Raw genomic sequence first — 8,064 nt, 5'->3', positions numbered from 1 at the left:
CTTCTCTTCCTTCGATTCTCAAAGGCACAGTCTCGATGGTCAAGTCATCCCTCACTTGAACATCGTCCGATTCAATCACGTGTGTCGGATCAGACACATACTTGCGCAACTGTGATACATGGAAAACATCGTGCAAATTCGCCAATGATGGCGGTAATGCAATCCTATATGCAACTTTCCCAACTCGCTTCAAAATCTCAAACGGCCCAATAAACCTCGATGTCAACTTCCTTGACTTCAACGCACGTCCTACTCCAGTAGTCGATGTAACTCGTAGGAATACATGATCCCCCTCTTGGAATTCAATGTCCTTCCTCCTCTTATCATGATAACTCTTCTGTCGACTCTGAGACACTTTCATCTTCTCACGAATCATCCGAATCTTCTCTGTTGTTTCTTGTACAATCTCTGGTCCAAGAATTGCACCTTCTCCAGTTTCATACCAACACAGAGGTGTCCTACACCTTCTCCCATACAAAGCCTCAAACGGTGCCATTCCGATACTAGAATGGTAACTGTTGTTGTATGTAAACTCTACCAACGACAAACAAGAATCCCAATTCACGTTTTGCTCCCAAACACACGCCCTCAACAAATCCTCTAAGGATTGTATCGTCCTCTCCGACTGACCATCTGTCTGAGGATGATAAGCTGAACTCAACCTCAACTTCGTTCCTAAAGCTTCTTGCAAGCTTTCCCAAAATCTAGAAGTAAATCTCGGATCTCTATCCGAAATAATACTTGTTGGAATACCATGTAGCTTCACAATCTGCTCCACATAAATCTCGGCCAACTTAGGCACCAAAGTACCTTTCCTGATAGCAATGAAGTGAGCACACTTCGTCAGACGATCTACCACTACCCAAATCACCTCGTTACTTTTCTTGGTCTTCGGTAAACCTCCCACAAAATCCATTGCAATGCTATCCCATTTCCATTCGGGTATAAACATTGGTTGTAACAAACCAAACGGCTTCTGATGTTCAATCTTCGATTTCTGACAAGTTAAGCATGAATAAACAAATTCAGAAATTTGCCTCTTCATTCCCGGCCACCAAAACAACTTCCTCAAATCCTGATACATCTTGGTTACTCCAGGATGAATACTCAAACCACTTCTGTGACCTTCTTCCATGATCATTCTCTTCAATTCGGGTACATCCGGTACACAAACTCTTCCGTGAAATCTCATGACTCCACCTTCGTCAATCTTGATATTGGTCTCCTTGCCTTCATTGATGAGTACCATCTTCTCCATCAATTTCTTATCCGATTTCTGACGTTCTTTAATATCTTCAAGAAAAGGATTCGTCAATTTTAACATTCCAAGCTTCACACTTGTAGAAGTAACCTCGCACACAAGACTCAAGTCTCGGAATTCTTCAATCAACTCTAACTCTTTCACCATCAATGATGACATATGCAAAGTTTTCCTACTTAATGCATCAGCCACTACATTGGCTTTTCCGGGGTGATAACTCAATTCAAAATCGTAGTCCTTTAAGAATTCGAGCCATCTTCGTTGCCTCATATTCAACTCCTTCTGGTCGAATAAGTACTTCAAACTCTTGTGATCACTAAACACTTCAAACCTCGATCCATACAAGTAGTGTCTCCACACTTTCAAAGCAAACACCACTGCGGCTAACTCCAAATCATGCGTCGGATAGTTCCTCTCGTGAACCTTCAGTTGCCTTGAAGCATATGCTGAAGGAAAATTGATACGATAAAAGCAGCGGAATTTTAAAATTTTCCTTTTGTGATCCTTACGAATGGTCATGAATTGTGTTTAGAGTTTTACCTTTTGGTTCGAAAACTCCCTTTAAATCACGAACGGCTATCGAACACTTCGAATCACGAACAAGGTCACGAACAACAACCTCGAACCGTCACGAACAAGGTCACCACCAAGTCACCAACGAATTTGATCACAAGCGTTAAAGGTATAACGCCTCTAGCCAGTCCACACGAACAACGACCTTCAATGGAGTGCTAGCTCCAATGGTTTGAAGGGTTAGGAGAAAGGAGGCACAAAATAAGGATTAGGGTTTTTCACAAAAACTCTAGAAAGGTGATTAGGGTTTCTCAAGAGAGGAGAGAACAAAGGCTCATGAGAATGAGTAACAAAAGTGTGTAACTGTTTCTCCTTACCACAAGGGTTCTATTTATAGAACCACTTGCCATGGCAAAATTACACTAAAGCCCTTTTAACTAAATGGGCTATAGTGGGCGCCATTCTCATGTAAATATGTCTAGTACATATTTGCACCCCCTTCTTGCTACATCATACCATATGATGTAATGCTCATTTTAATTACCATAATACCCTTATCATATTTCCTTATTTCTCCAAGGTGCACCGTACCTTACGGTGTTCCAATCTCACTAGATTGTTCTTATGTGTGTGACCCTGTAGGTTTCCGTAACATTGACAATTATAATAAATCACTATTTATTACAATAAACAGTGAGCGGTATCTAGCAACACATCACTGCTACTCAAGTTACGAGAAATTAACATGTGATCTAAACATAACCTCTTGTGATAATATCAGTGTGTATAATTACCCCTTTGCCCTTTTTGTCTATATTGAACACAAAACATACTTGGTGTCATCTTTGTCCAGTTCAATATTGGGCCCATGACATTTATCCTGTTATGCAGGATTGGCAAATTCCATCTAGGTCACTACTGTCCCTCAGCATGCTTTGTGAAGTACCCATCAACTGCCTTTATGGTTATCCTGTTACGGACAACGTTAGATCAGCAACAAAGTACTTGACTCCACATCTAGGGTACAAAGTGGTTTCAGGTTTAAGGGCGGTTTACACCATTATCACCATAAGAGTAACTTATGACACTTTGCATAACTTTGCATGTAGTACTCTCATAGCGGGTCAATCCAGTATAAATATTACTCCTAATATTTATACCTACGTCAAGACTTGATAACTCCTTATCCCATGATCCATGAGATGTGATCATCAGTCTATCTTCATAATAGTCTTTATGCTTTAAGGTTATCCCCTTTACCTTAAAGCTCGACTACGGATACTTTAAGAATAGTGTCCTTATGTTTAATATTATCTCATGATTAAGTCACACTTAATTATTAAACGGACTTTCTATTCTAGGGACTTCATTATTTTGCAACCTTACAAATATAATAAAGAAATGCCATATTTATATTCAAACTCCTAAAGCAAATACTATGAAAATAGATTGGCTCTTAGGGCTTACTCCAACAATCTCCCACTAGCACTAAAGCCAATCTAGGTTTCTCTTAATACCTATAGACTTAGTATGCCCATCACGCTTCAACTGCGCAAGAGGCTTTGTTAGTGGATAAGGAACTATTTCCTATGTTGGTATCTTACGTATCTTCCAACGTTTTATTTCGATCTCTATCGAAATATATAAGTGTCTAAGTATATTCATGAATCGTCGGTGAGATCTATTTTCAAGTGTTCTTGCAAGATTAAACTATTACCATCACTAATGTGATTAATGTGACTTGTAACACCGGAAACATATCTTTAGCTCAATCATGAGCCAAACGATCCAATCTTAAATACTCAACTTATTTAACTGAAACAAACATATTACGAAGCTTATCTTATAGCTTTCAATGCTTGTATTCAGCCATGATATACAATACATTGGTATGGAAACTTCCTTCATTATAACTTCCTTATAATGATCCTTCCCATACCTATCTATTTCAAGAAATAGGCCTTAGTTCCTTTAAGGTCCTTAGGGATATTCTTGAAGGTAAGTTAGTGTCAAACACTAATTTCAATTTTGGTACATAGGTTATTCCTAACTCTTTAGGAATTCTTGCCTAAGTGTTTCATCAAGAGTTATTTTCTTAGTCATGTCTCACATGTATAAGAAAAATGTCTTGATGATTAATATGATATCAGATATTATCACTCCCACTAAAACTTTGTATGCACAAGATTTATATTTGTCCTTCATTTGTTTTCACAAAACTTTCAAAAGGAACAAATATTCAAATTTATTCGATCTAATCAAAGTTAGATAGGTTTGTCCTTGTTAATTTGTTTTCATAAAACTTCATAAAAGGAACAAACAATAATTTAATTTTCTGAGAACTCTATCTAATCAAAATTAGATAGCTACAAGTTATATACCTTTCTAGCATCATTTGGATCAACAAAACCCTTACGTATATGTCCAACGCATATATATGAGGTCATTCCAATTAAGGAATGCAACTTTGTTATCCATCTACCAAAACATGTAGTACAACATTTAGCAGAAGCAATCAAATATTATAAGGTATTCTTAATACCATCCATATCAGTGTTCAAAAAGAATACTCACTTTCATCGTATGAGTCTTACTCATCTTGAAGACATAACCATTATCTACATAAGGTTAGTGTATATGGATTCTGTATGAGATTTCATGGCATTTAGCCACTTCTCATAATCTAGATCGTCTTACGACCTTTTAGAAAGTCAAAGACTCATCTTCCATGAGAATCATATCACATTGCTGAGTCATGATAAAACCATACCTTGTAGCCATATGTGATATGTTAGACTTATCTTGGATTTGTGCAACTTTAAAACAATGGTTCGTCAACAACCTTGAGGAACCGGTTTGCATTCCCTTTTAAATAAATATGTTTTGTGGTACTTGAATTTATTCAAGTTCTATATCACTCCCACTGTCTCTTTTAGAGACACACTCCCACTAGAGGAATGTTTCAAACCTAGCAACAAAACAACCTTTTGTCCTTAAGAGTGATATAGGACCAATATCCCTTTCTTTAGGATATTTCCACTTATTCATTCATTCATTTGGAATTAGATTTATCTAATAAATTTTAATCCAAAATTCTCATAAAGACAAACTTGGTACTCTTACCTCCATATCGCATATGGTGTCTTTATGATCATTAAAAGGGAACTAATTGTGGGTGAAGATTAATTATAAGTAAAGAGATTTATAGAAAGAGTCAATATATAATTAAACTATCCTTAAATCATGTCAAACATGATGTGATAAAATAGTTATTATAGTCTTTTAATTAAGTATTTACTGATATGACTCATTCATATAACTTAAATACTTTTGTCGAGTTCTATTTTCTTCATTGTTGAATTTCTTTGACAAATTCAAATATTTCTAATTGGTGTCATACACCTACCAACATCTAATGATTTTAATCATCAATGTTAATGAAGTAAAATAAACTCAATATACAAAATATGTTTAGTGGTCGACATACATCTCATGTATATTGTTCAAATAGGTCATGCGTTATTTTATTGACACATCGAATATTTGTACTAAACAACAATGCTCTTGATATATTTAAGGTCCAAATCATATTTGGCTCTTATCACGATTGTTATAGATAACCCTATCAAGACCATGGAACCCTAGTCCATTACTTGACTTGGAGTAATAGTATAGAAAACTTTGCTTAAATGATAGGACCATTACTTGTCTTATCATTTAAGGCTACAATTCATATATTGTCAATACAAGATATACAATTGCTACTTCTATTACTAGATGGAATTCAATAACAATTATTGTGTTCCATTTCAAACTCGATTTTAAGTCATTGCATAAGCTCTCATTATCAATGAAACAATTTTCATTCTAGATATGGGTTGACTTAAAATTATAGCCAATGTTCTAATTCTTTAAGCATCTCTATTTTCGAAAAATTGAGATTCAACATCTTGTATCATATACTTTTGATGTAGAAATAGAAATTTTGACTTTCTATAACAATATGTGCATTATTGAAGTCTCACTTCATACTTTTGGTTTGACTCTTCCAAGAACTATTTACGTCATTTTTATTTAATGGTCTAACCATAGCCGTTCTACTTTGACAACCATTTTGTACTATTCAAATAAGAGGAATATAAATCTTATTTATATTATATCTCAAATCTTTGATAGTGCAAATTAATTCTCATTCAACTCAACAAATTCCGGTAGATATTCAAAACAATTTTGTCTATATCTATTCCATTATAATTTGTTAGATTGATCCTATGACCAACTTTTTGATCCATTGAGAAATTTATCATACTCTAAAGTTCTTTCAAAAGGATCTTACTTGAGATTAAATGATCACATCATTTATTATATATTCTATATCTAGACGTCAACTTGATGCTTCTAACAAGTATCCCTTTTCCAATCTAGTTATGGTAGGTTGTTCACAGTTTATAGTTCAAGACTTATAGTTTTCTCGCATTTGAGAACAATTCTCAATTTGTACCAATACAGAAACTCCTTTCTGAAAATCTTGTCCTTCATAAGGACAACTTAATATGTATTGTATTTCGAAATTCTAATTACAAAGATATGTAAGATATTATGACTAAATCATATTTAATTTGGTCTTTAATTAAATACGCTCTCTCACTATTTTACTCAAAACAAATGACCCTCGACATTTGATTCGGAAAATCCCGTTGGAAGATTTTCTAGTGAGAATGAGATCCATATTTCACTTCGTTTTAAGTCAGCGTTGGGCTGATTACACAAAACTTAGTTATTTAGGTAGGAAACTCCTTTCCAATTGTATCTCATACAACTCTCATATCCTCTCTATTGGGTGAATAACACTTATTCTAATCCATCACATGGAATGACCCAATACTTGCTTCTAAAGTCATATAATCTTATTATATTTTCTTTAGTTAAGTTAGACCCATTAAATAGCGATCGGATAAATAAATTACCTCACCGCAACTTATCAATATTGACAATGCACTTCGCGTTGGCAAAACCTACATTGATCGATATTGATCTTGAAGGGCGCTATTCGTTGGAAAGCAATAAAACTTAATATTAATTCCTTTGAGGGCTTTTATAATTAATTTGATCTCACCTTACCACGGCTTACATACAATGACGTCACTCCATTCATAACATGCATCAACATACATAATATAATAAAATGAAACAGTTATGGCCCATAGCGCATTTGTTCTCCCAAGCCAATGAGAGAACCTAATCTAACCTAAAACGATCTATACTTCTCCAAGCATGATCTCCAAGGTTGACCTCCATTGTTCTTCTTCTTCATAATATTACATAATAATATAAAAGAATACTCGTTTTACATACGAGGGAGTGGATGAGAAGAGAATATAGAGAATAGAGATAAGGCACGACACGCAGGCCGTATTTAAAAACCAAATGCAATAAAATAAATAAACTAAGGCCATAACCGATCATCAAATATAATAATAACAAACAAACTTTATTATTATTAAAGTCTCATAATTAATTAAATCCGGCGATTGATCAAATCAGGTAAGTTTGATTCAAATATTTAATTCACAATTAAATATTTCGAATCAAAATTTGCTAAAATAAATAACATTATTTTAAAGTAGAATTAAATCTTTTGACAATTCTCCAAATATGGAAAATTATTTAATCAAAACCTTTTGAATAAAATATTTCCAAAATTGGTAATATTATCTTTTAAAACAATTTTAAAAGATATTTCTAGAGATTTGAAACGATTTCATAATTAAATATATTTGTCAAATATGGAAAATTATTTAATCAAAACCCTTTTGAATAAAATATTTCCAAAATTGATGATATTATCTTTTAAAACAATTTTAAAAGATATTTCTAGAATTTTGAAACGATTTCAAAATTAAATATATTTATCATCTACTTTTCGCATCAACACTTGATACGTTTTGCAAATCCTAATTTTAATGACACAACATTTGTGCAACCCTTTCATGCCGTCAAAATTCCTTATGACCAAATTCAATCCAATTGATCAACATGTCATTGTTTCACCATACAAATGTCGGATTCCGAAACAAATGAACACGGCTCGCTTTAATTGAATAACTTTCATAATAATTTTAACGAAATTACTAACGGTATATCACATACACCATTTTGCATTACGGTTACTTATATCATATATAAGTTTATGGCCGTTCTTGATTGTGTAACCTTAGGACAATTAACATATCGCATGCTTCACCATACAAGTGTCGGATTCCGAAGCCGTTTCAATGTTAATTACCCAA

Source organism: Trifolium pratense, linkage group LG5 (genome assembly GCF_020283565.1).
Source record: "Trifolium pratense cultivar HEN17-A07 linkage group LG5, ARS_RC_1.1, whole genome shotgun sequence".
Classification (NCBI taxonomy): domain Eukaryota; kingdom Viridiplantae; phylum Streptophyta; class Magnoliopsida; order Fabales; family Fabaceae; genus Trifolium; species Trifolium pratense.
This window is presented reverse-complemented; position numbering follows the sequence as displayed.